We start from the raw sequence: 11926 nt of genomic DNA, 5'->3' as shown, positions 1-11926 counted from the left end.
AATTTCTGCAAGAACGATAAGAGAGTCTTGCAGAAACTTAAATCTTAGGGCTGACCTCTGTCTGCCTGTAGTTCTACTCTTGCTAACATCGAGGGGAAATAAATCAGCAGTATTGCAAGCTGATAGACTAGATGGCAGAAGAAGTCCTTTCAGCCCTTTTTTCTAGGAACTTGGGAAAATCTGCCATTGACTTCAAGATTGAGGAAGTTCTGCTCCCAGACAAAGGTCTATTTTTTCATAAAATTATACACCAGTCATCAGTCATATCAGCACTAGTTGGAAATCTCTAAGCACCAAGTTATTTTCAGTATGCCTGCAGAACCACTAAAGTATTAATTATGAGCCTGATCCTTAATGATCCCTGATCATAGGGCTTTTAGGTTCAGTCAAGACTGTCATGGATTTCCTGGGAATTTTTACTGTGAAAAAATGGTAGACTCAGATCCAAACATGCATGCTGAATGAATTGATGCTGATTTCAGCTCTTTTTTCTCTGTTTCAGTGAGCCTGAGCAATAGTGTTCTAAGTGTTGGACACACCTCACAGAACCACAGTAGCGAGCTAAGATAACCATTCAAAAGCACATGCAGATAAGAAGCAAATAAAACACTAATGTGTTTTCTTGAATGATGTTTTTAGACAAACAAGTGCTGGCATATGATATATTGGGACTAAACGGTAGTTTCAAACTGAAGATGCTCAGGCCCCACACTGTGGGGTAATGCTATCAAAATGTTCACTGTTCTCCCCAGTTAACAGCTATCCACAGAAACAGACCTTGTGGCATTACAGTGTAAGCATAAGGACTGCTGATACCAAGTGTTCAGAATGGGGCTCATATATACAAATTGAATGGTTCATATGAAACATACTGCCTTATCGGAGACTTGCTATCTTTTCAGAGTGTATTGTGCTTAATTCTGCACCCCTATATTACATTAACTTTTGATCTGTATGTAAGGATGGAAACAGCACATAATATACACCAGAGAGCACCCTGACACTGCATCACCAAAACAACTTGTATTATCTTTAAATCCAAGATCTGAAACCTTTGCTGTAGATCCATGTATTAATCTACTTGTGTAGTCAAATATAGAAATCCTTTTCTTCGTGAAACACACAAGTCCCTGCTTCTTCCAGGCATTTTATTCTAACAGGTAGCATGGCTCAAGTTTTTATATTTATTCTAAAATGAGTGGCAATCTTTTCACTACTACACTACTGGTCAAGGTGTTGTGGTAGTAGGGTATAACCAGCATATGGGAAAAATAGGGTGCACCCAGACCTGTCACCAATGCAGCGAGGTTGGAATGGTGGGACAACCTGGTGTCCTTCCACCTATTGCTCCTCAACAAAATTCCAACACCTTCCAGCAAATTAGCTGTGATGAGAAAGCAGCCACTTACCAGGTACAGCTTTTGCCTAGCAGTTAGCTGACACTGCAAATGAGTAAGACTACTAAAACCACCAGCCTAGATCAGCACCTGATAAAAAGTCATTGGCTATTGCTTTTGATATGCTTTTAATAGGCTGTGCAGAGCAAAAAATCATCTATTAAAATATATGCTACCAGTGAGGAAAGTCTTTTTTCACAACATGAGCTGATATTCACAAGAAGGAATAGCTTTTCATGGGCTACAGATGTTCCTACTTTTGCCTGTGCCTTCTCTTTCTTTCAGATGGAAGGATGCCCCAGAGATGCTGCTTTTTTTAAGATGAGTTCTTGTCCTGGCTTTCACTGTATGGGATTTGTGGCTGCTATGAGATCAGCTGGCATGTCACTGCATGAGGAACCTCTGAGAAGGCAAGGGTGCCCAGGTGTGTGTGAAAAACTTTTTGACCATCTCCCATGATTGCTCAATATCACAGTGGTAAAAGGAAACCTTTGCAGCTAGTGCTTGATAGAGCTACATTTTATATTCCAGCAATCTAATTTCAATAGTTGAGTGACTTGTAAGAATATACACTGCATCATGGTGTTTCTTCACTGGTACTTCACCTCCATTCAGTGGCAGGTCCTTTGATAGATTTTCAGAAGCAGTTATGACTACAGAAAAGGCAAAGAATGAGTGTTCTGGCCTCCTTGATCCAGGTGTTATATAAACACTTGGTTTTAGGCAAACATTGAGTTCTAGTTTGTACACATTAACTAGATGAAAGGTGGAGTAGGAAACAAAGGCCAAAGAAGACTATATTTCATTTCAGACTCCTCCATGGAAGGGATACAGAGTCCCTTTTGAGTGTCAGAACTAGTAGCTCAAAGGCATCTCTGAGGATCAGTTCTAAATTTTATATAAGATCTTATATTTGGTTGTCAACCTATGACTAATGCCAACATATAACCCTGTAGATAACAAAAACCTTCTCTAAACAGTTTAGAATAGCTGGAAAACTATTATGAAGACACTCCAGAATTGAAGGATGTAGCAAAATTAAGGCTTTCACTATTTGAAAGACTGAATGGAATGATTGATTTAATATTTCAAATTCCCTTGATACAGGAATATAAAGGAGTGGCCATAGATCAACATATCTTAAAGTAATATTATTTTTATTCCATAGTCAAAGAAACCAAACTACAGTTGAGTCCTTGCTGTGCTGTATGTTGGAATATTCTTACTCCTACACAAGCCAAAATCAGAAAATATTTATTTCCCACTCTACCAATTTATTTGAAAATGAATGCAAATTAAAATTTTTACTGATTTGCAGGCAGTACATTTGTCACCTGCTCTCCAGTTAAATAGAGAAAACAGCTAATCTGACCTTGCGCAAACCAGCTGCATCTTGGTAGCACTCATCTTTTGTGAAGAGAATCCAAATAGCAAAGTCAGGTAAAACCATAGGAAAAGACCCGAATACATAGAAATTCTGGTGGAAGCAGTCTGATAAAGTGCATACTTTTGTAAATTATACAACATAGCTTCTCTTGAAAAAGAAACTCAGCTAGATTAAAAAAAAAAAAAAAACCAAACAAAAAAACTATTCCTTAAAGATGCCTGTTTCTCTCAATTGACACTAAAAGGTACATGGGTAACTGGCTCAGGTGTCAACACTGCAGATCTTTAAAGTTAGATGAGATCAACCCTGTGGGACGTGGCCTGTCTCAGGTCACAGCAGGGCTCTCTGGTAGGATAAGGACAGAGACAGATCTATAGTTCAGCCTCTCACCACGAGCTATGAAATTGTCCTTCCGTGCTTTTAGGAACAGAATTTTATATTATTTTCATCACCTGGAGAAAAGGCCAAACTGAGCTCTTATTTGCTTGTCTTTAGCCATAGGGATCCTGACTTCCTTTTCATGAGAGACAAATCCAGGAAGATCTCCAGCTTTCTTCTTTCCTGGGTGTTTCCTTCAGTGCTAATCCAAAAAACTGTGATGAAAGGAGGAGAGTGACCTGGAGAAAGGTAATTGCTTTTAGAAGTGCTTTTAACACCACAGTCACAAAGAGATTTTTCTATCTCAAGTGTGTGGGGATAGATTCTAATCAGAGAGGTTTCACATTCCTTAAATGTATGACACTGAGTGAAGCCATCTTATGTTAGAAGTGGTTTTGTCACTTGGTGGGAAGTCCCCTGCTCTAGATTTCCTACATTACTTTTTTACTTAATTTTCTGGATTGTTCATTTCCCCCAAGCACAATTGTTTCACAGAGTCATGGAATGGAAAGGACCTCTAAAGATCATCCAGTTTCAGTCCTTCCACTGTGAGCGTGAACCTTTTGCACTAGGTTCTGATTACCCAAAACCCTGTGCAGTCTGAATTTTTTCCTCATCTTCTGCTGAGATGCCCTTATAATTTCCATGGGACAAAATTCTTCCCAAAGCTGGATAACATGGCAGTCAGGAGACTCTAGATAAATGGAAATTGAAAAGTCCTTGATTTGCATTGGGACATAATTATATTAAGAGGACTTTGAATGGTGTATTTTTATATTACTTTTTTCAGCTTCAATGAGATATCTGGAAACTGCTATTCCTACTTTTTGCCAATTCCCATCAGTGCAATAAACATGCATCACAGTGTTTATTAATAATTTTTATCACTTCTAAAATTACTTAAAAGAACTGATGAATAGTTTCAGATGGATTGGCTTACAGCACACTGACCCAGACTGGAAAGTGACGGAGAGTTTATGTCCTTCCTATCTTTTTTTTTTTTTACTTTTCAACAGGTGATATGAAAAGAAAAGAAGCAAGCATGTTTTATTTTATGTGTTCAGGCATGTAACAGCTAGTCATGCACATGAGATTGAGCATTTATAAAACCAGATGTCTCTTGTAAAAATTAGGTCCAAGTATTTTATCCAAATTCTTAGGAAATTCTTTTGGTTTGTCTACTTAAGAACACTTAGCATTGCAAATTCACAGGAGTAAAATTCAGTCTGGCTTCAAAACCTTGCAATGTAATTAACTGAGACTTTATTAAAAAACCATAATTTGCAAGCCAGCACACTATTAACATATTAATACTCTGACCCTTTCTGTATGAGGCTCATGAATTCAGTTGTGCTACATCTATAGGATGCTGTGACAGAAGTAGAAAAGTGAGGTAATGTAGCTCAATTACACCAATCAAAAGGTTGCTGTGTTCAAAGACAAGGATTAGTGTTAATAATTTTTCTCCAGGGAAGAAAATGCTCGATCCAGATTCCTTTAGGGCCTGTAGATCCTTGTCAGGATGCAGAAGGGAAAGAACTCACATAACTAGGTCATTTAAATTCCTTTTGTTTGGCAAGGCTTATGAGATAAAACATTAGGAAAAAAACTTTTCTCCATAATTGTTATTTTGTTATCATTGACTACATTTACTAGGGTTGTATAAATACATTGGTAAATAGATATTGCTTATACCTTTAAAAATTGTCATTAAAAACATGTAAGCATTCTTCAGTATTGGTTCAAGACTCTCAAATAGCATTTATTATTATACAATGAAAAAATAATTAGAGACAGTGCATAAAATGCACAGGTATTATTGCATTTCTCTTTGTATATGCTATTTTTAAATTGCTGTGTTGCAGTAACAAAATACACCTGGAACAATACATCTTAGATATACTATTCACATTTGACATGGGAATAACTATGTTAGCTGTGAGTTTATAACAAGTTTGCCTCTTTTTCATCATTGCAATAATTTTCTTACATTAAAGATGCGCAAGAATATGAGATGCATGTGTAGAACTTGCAGCTCCAGCAGATGAACAGCTCTTGTAAGTTTGATGTCACTGATGACTTTTAAGGAGGCTAATAAAGGGCAAAATCAGAGAGGAATGCATCCAAGGCTGATTAAGCTTGATTGGGTAGCTGTCAAAGATAGTAAAGGCTCTTGTCAGTGCCCCTGTAGCTCCTGCCACAAGCCCAGGAGAGTGATACCCCAATTTGTCCACCTCCAAATATTTTTTCCCATCTGCTCTCATTAAAAAATTTACTGATACTATTGTGATGGATTTGCTGCTTTTTACTGGAAGCTCTGTCTTACATAAGGCAAGTATTTGAATTAGGGCAAAATATGGTGGTAGATAATGGAAAGGAGGAAGGTGGAGGTACCGTCTGTTAAGCCTATTTATATTCTGATATATTATTAACACTTGTCTTGGATTTCTTTGAAATTTCAGGACTGAAACTCAGTCCGTGATAAGTCAATGACAAAACTGTTTCTGTGTCGCTAAGATCTTCCTCTGATAACAAGTCACAGGGAGGGGAGTACAAGGCAGGTTCCTGTGCTTTTGTGTTCACTGTGTGCCTGGCAATTCTTAACTTCAGTCAGAGAGTGTTGGGTCACGTTATAAGCTTGTCACATGCAAATATTTCCATTCTTTGGTGTACCACCATTTTTAATTATTTTGAATTCTTTAGGTGAATAAAGTGGCCACTATGACTTTGAAAGAGATTGCCAAAATGTATGCTGTACTATTTCCCCATTAACAACACACAATTATTTGGGAAGAAATTTTTTGTCCACTAGTATATGTATATAAGTAAAATAAATAATTCATGCAAAACATACTGTGTATATTGTGTTTTTCTCCAGTTATTACCAGAATATGTTATTAACATGTTTAGGCTTCTGTAGTAGTTTCATTTTTCATGTATTTTCTACATACTTCTAGTTTCCTTATCCTTATGAAGTCCCTAGCTTCTAAATAAATTATGTCACATTGAAATGTTTTATGGGAATTAGAGCCATAAAAATTAGGTCTTTGGGGGTATGGGTTTAAATGACTTCCTGGCTTCTTAGGTGTGTGATTTTTCTCTTATTCACTATAGATTTGCATTGTTAACAAGGTAGGAAGAAGAGTGATATTTTTGTTTAAAAAATAAGAATTGTGGGTTTTTTTTTCTTTACACAAAATAAACAAAATCACTGCTTTCAAATGCTTTCAAATTTTGTGCATTATAAAATGTTCTTCTTTCATTGCAATGTTTTGATTAAATCAGATTGCTTGTTTTCCTACTTTAACTTATTTTTAATCACAATGCAATAGTAATTCTAGATGATGGCTAACAGTAGTGGTCAAAATGGAATTTTCCAATTTTGTTGTATTGTATCATATTTTTTAGGTGGCACTTCCCCACATTAGACATGTTTCACAGAATTTGTCTCTCATGAATTCTCATTTGCTACAAGAAATATGTAGCATCAAGTAATTCACAAGAGCTTTGACAATAGTTTATTTTTCCACAAAGTATTTTGTCACTGCTGATTTATACCAATGAAAAGGAGAGACAATTCAAGTAATACTAATTCTTTATATGAAGTAGTGTGGGGAAATATTCAAAAGAAGAGTCCAGGAGTGTGAAAAATATATTTGCAATATTTTTTTTTCTCTCTCTGAGTTTTCAGTGGATTTTGCTCAGTTCTAATGTTTTGTAGCTCAGTTTTTCAGAAGAGCAAATTTTAGAGATGATTAGCTGATATAAATGTTATGGGGTTTGTATTTATTTGTATACCAAGTACCTGAAATCTCTGACTTCATGTATTCCAGTTCCTCAGAATCAGAGCTTGCAGGTACATAGATTTGCCTGGCTAGATTTAAATCTTGTTTTGGTCTTGGGCTTTATGCAGTTGTAGACAGGGTATCATATCTGGTTTGCTTTTGGAAACAGACCTCTATCACTAATTTCTGGTATGAAAGAAAGCCAAGAGACTTGATCAAATGGCTACACTCCTCTTTTCAAAAATAATAAACAAAAAAAAAAATCTCAAACTTCAGGAAAAAGGCTGATCACTTTGACAGTTATGAATATCTCACAAACTATGGTCACTTGCAGAGAAGAGTTTTATTCTCCAGTCTTATCCAGTGACATTCATCTATCCAAACAAACATGGATGTCTAAAGTGTGTTTCTGAGCTAATCAATACAAGCTTACTTTACAGTCAAGAGAATGAAACAGGTATTTTTTTTGAGCAGTGTATCTCATTTTATTATCTCTGAAATAAGTCCAATTAGTCATGTCTTAAAAGTTCTTATAAAGTTCTACTGATGAAATGGACTCTAGGCTGACTATCTTAGAGATAAATCTTCTCTTTGTGGCTGATATGGTGAGATGAATCCTGCACTCTTCATCTACCTACAAGAATTACAAACTTTTTGACTTACAAAAATGTGCTGACATATCCTGCTCTATTTTAAGCATATTTAAGAAACTGAGCGATGTTTCTCTAGGTCTGTCAAAAACTATTAATAGACATCAGCAAAGAGGGGTGGTTTATGTTTAGTTTCATCAGCACAGATTCATTTTGTGCTTGAAGCAGTTTGAGCACTTCTGTTCAAGGCTACACAATGAGGTCATGAGAGGGGGGAGAAAGCAAACCCTGAGTCCATTTCCCCTTGTTCACTTTGAATGGGGTGTGAAATTGTGGTAATATAATTCCAATAAAATCAATCACTTTTAATATTCACAGCCTAAGAAACAATTTTGCCATTTGCCTCCATGTAAGACTGCATCTCTCAGCTTGTTACCAGCAGTGTGTAAAAGACACAAATGCAAACTTATCAAAGCTAACCAAGACACAATATCTCTGATCCCCTGATTCCCTTAGGGGAACTCCTTCCACTTAATGCTGTGCAAGCTAGTTATTTTCTCAAGCTCTCTGGAGGCTTCTGAAATTTATTTCCAAAGGTGTCTATTCATAACGTGTTGCTTTTTTTATACTGTTTTGCATTTATTTATAAAGTGGAATTTATGCTTTTTTTTTAATCTTGTGTGCATGAGATATTTCTTTACTCTTGATATTCCCCTACTTCAAGATAACCCTTTATGAAGGGTGAAAAATGCACTCATTTTTCAAATTTTCTACTGTTTCTCATGGAGGATAAATGTGTGCTGACTCACTTATTTAGCAGAAAATTCAGTTTAAAATCTTCTGATTTCTGCAGTATATAACCATACCTCCATCTCAAAGGAAATCTAGTTTCAAGAGAGCCTTTTTCAGGCATTAGTTTCACAGAAGCATAGTTTTCAAGTATGCTAACTCTTATTGATTAAAAAATCTCAGAGCCACCTAGTAGTACATCAATGGCTAAGCCAATAAAAACAAATAGCATTGTAACTGATCACACACATAGGCAGATTCTCAACGGGTGTATATCATCTTTGCTTCATTAACCTCAATGAAGCTAAATGGATTTTACATCAGTCCCAGATCTAACTTTAATGTGTGAATCTGTTATCAAAAAAAAAAAAAAAATAGGAAACATTTATTGAGAGATCAGAATTTCTAACATTTTTAGTGCCTCTTTTGCAGAACCTGAGTACTGCTATGTGATGGAAACCTGCCCTTACTTAAAATGTTTCTGACATTTCCTGACACCCTAAATTCTTCAGGAGAAAGAAAAAAACATACTTTTTTCTTATCGGACTTCCGTGGATCTATCTTCATTTTGGTTTAAAGTTCTTTGATGATCTGTGAAAGTTGCCACAGAAATAGTCCTTAAGACTGAAATGTTGTTTTGCTGTATCAGAGAATAGTAGTTACACAGGATGTGAGTTCTGAAAACAACAGCTGCAAAATAGGGGGTAAAGCTTGCAAAAGATCTGGGCTGTAAATTATTATAAGCGAAATAAAGATTGAGTCTTCAGTTTTTCTACTAGACACCACAATGCCTTGCTTCAGCACTGAGCCCTTGTCAAATCTTTGGATTATTGTAGAAGCATAGGCTGTATCCAAATCTCATTGCTGCTTCTGTTGACAAAAGCATTATGGACAGGGTTTTGAGGTGATACAGTTTGGCACATGTCTTTTCTCTAGAATATGTGATTGCTAAAAATCTCAGCCAAGAAATTTCGGTGTTGAATACAAAAAAAGAATAAATAAATATTCCAACAAAACCAAATGAAAACAACATACAAACAGACTTTGAAGTGGAGAAGCAAATCTTGTTATTTAGATAAAACATTACCAGTCCTTCAAACTATTCATAAAATAGCATTCTGATGAGTCAGACACAGCTCAAAATAAACTGAGAAAAGTATTGTGTAATAATTCTTGAAAATGTTCCTTCTACTTCCTGGCCTTAGTTAAATTATCGTTGACACAAACAACTGTATAACTTATGGGTGAAATTGTCTTCTTTTGTAGCTAGTATGCTCAGAAGAAAATAATGTATTTAATCTTTAGCTTCACAGGTGGCTAGTACTGGGACGATATTTCTGTGATGAGACTGCCTTTAATAGTGTGTTCCCTTGCTTGTATTATATACTGGTGATATTATTAGTGTAGTTTTTGTATCTGTGTATTGAATATGTCAGAGTATATGTGCAGCAAAATCAATGTAGATGGTGTTAAGTCAGGTGCAAGAGGCTTGCATATGTGACATACTCACTGGGTAATGTTTCAAAACTCTTGTTTCAAATTAGTGGCCAAGGCAAGAAACATGACACAAATTTTGTTTGTTCTTTATATCTACTCACACTAATGATTGAAAAATACTGCAATTAATAACTTTATTCATTTTCTGCTTGTTTTTATTTATGTGAAGTGAGGTTTAAGATTTGCTTAACTTATCCATCAGACAGGAAATATTCTTTTCTGATTCTGGGCACTTCTAAAATTGAGATAAAATTGATAAAGTCCAGAACCTGTCTTGCCATTGTAATATAGTAAACTAGATGTTAAGTAGAATAAATGCAAACAGTTTCTGCTAATCACATGCCTTGATATCCCTCCTGTTTCCTGTACTATATGAGATTCTGATGCCTAGACATTTTAGAGATCCTTCTCCAAGGAACATGCTAACAAGTATGCAGCTCAGATTAAACAGGGCAGTACTCAGACCTGTGTTCTAGCACTATATATTTTATGTAGAGAGATGCAAACATTGTAAACTGGGCTGGGTTTTCCCGGGCCCAGTGGAGGAGTAGTTTCAGAAAGGCCAGGAAGGCTGTATTTCTCATGGGTCCAGGATGATTAGCTAAAGGGGAGAACTGTAAGATGGAGAAAGCTACATTTCAAGGAATGTGCAACCTTCCTTCCCACTGGATACACACTGGAGGTCCTGATGGTTTCTTCTGGGCAGCCTGTGCTTCCAAAGGTTAGGAACAAGGAGAGATAGTGATGATTGCAAGTGAGTCTGATATATATTCAGGTGAAAAAAAAATCTCAATTTAAAATAGCCTGAGAAATGTTGGATGGCCCAGTGGGAGATCACCAGCAGTCCATATGACAATATTTACAAGTTAAGCTATATGGGGGGGTTTTGTGCAGTTAGGAAAATTTACCAAGGTCACGCTCTCTCTTGCACGATGGGCAATACCAGTTTATTTCCAGGAAAGTATATGAAGTCTGTAGACAACATTTTTATGCTTTAATTTTTTGATTATTTATTATTGCATTTTGTTTGGGGGTGGCATTAGCAGATGACTCAGGAGTGTGCTAAAGCCATATGGTTTCGTGTTTGTTTTTCAGGACAGGTACTCAAGGGATCCCCTGATCTTCTACTACTGAGAATGAAGAATATGCACTGTGAGCACTTAAGTGTTCTGGTCAGCTACATCAGCTTTGCAGCATCTGTGAAAATCTAGGAAAGTTTCTATACTTTCCTTACAAGGTGAAATCATAAAGGTTCCAGGAAGAGAACAGACCATAGAGAACAGCTGACCCATAGAAAGTACTTATCAGAGACCTTTTCACTTTCCATACCATTTTCCTAACACTGAAATTCACATATTTTGAGAAACCATTATATTGCTTTATCCACAGGAAAAAAATATATAATGTAGATTAATGTGATGTGAAAAGCATGTATAGCTGAGAATAACAGTTGGCTGCAATTAAATTATGACATATGAATAGTCACTTCAGAGAACACTGTGGGATAAATGGCAGAGGATGTCCAAGGACTAATCTCATCTTCCTCTAAAGGTGTGACCTCCCACATTAAAGAGTCTTTAACACCATGCTATGATATTATTAACTCAGGTGAGTGTCAGTGAACAGCAGTCTAGAGGGCTTTTCTTTGGCTTTCTCTAATAAAACAGCTGACCAGACTTATTCAATTAAGGAACCTCTGGCAACAGATGAGCCTTGGTTAGATGAACCCTGGAGGAAAGTATGTCAAAGAAAAGAATATAAAATACCTATGTAAACCATTGTTAGAAACTCTATGCTATTTTTATTTTGCATTTTGTCTTATGTTTAGTTACCTATTACATGCTGATGTGTCCAACACAAAAGGATCATTTCAAATTGTCTTTTTCCTGTTATCATCAAAACCATGCGAAAAAAACCCCAGAAAGCCACAGACTACCACCACCAAAAAACAAAACTCTGGTTTTGTTGAGCCTCTATTTTACCTCAGTTGCAGAAATGAAGGTGCTAGACCCATAGATAAAATCCTCCTCCCACTGCAGATTCAAATTTGAACAAATATGACAAGTCTTCCGTATTTCTGAGTCATTGTCAAATGAGATCTAC

General features: G+C 36.2%; 1 long non-coding RNA gene across 1 annotated transcript; it reads left to right on the top strand.

The window, feature by feature from the left end:
• The first annotated feature begins 1743 nt into the window (after window positions 1-1743).
• LOC110481191 (uncharacterized) lies at window positions 1744-11002 on the top strand. The gene is made up of 3 exons (XR_002467223.1): window positions 1744-1821; window positions 3280-3411; window positions 10919-11002. It is a non-coding gene; the product is annotated as an uncharacterized LOC110481191 (long non-coding RNA).
• Window positions 11003-11926: the final 924 nt, after the last annotated feature.

The sequence above is a fragment of the Lonchura striata genome, chromosome 6 (genome assembly GCF_046129695.1).
Source record: "Lonchura striata isolate bLonStr1 chromosome 6, bLonStr1.mat, whole genome shotgun sequence".
Classification (NCBI taxonomy): Eukaryota; Metazoa; Chordata; class Aves; order Passeriformes; family Estrildidae; genus Lonchura; species Lonchura striata.
Note: the sequence above shows the minus strand (reverse complement) of the source record. Positions and strands in the feature narration are given on the sequence as shown.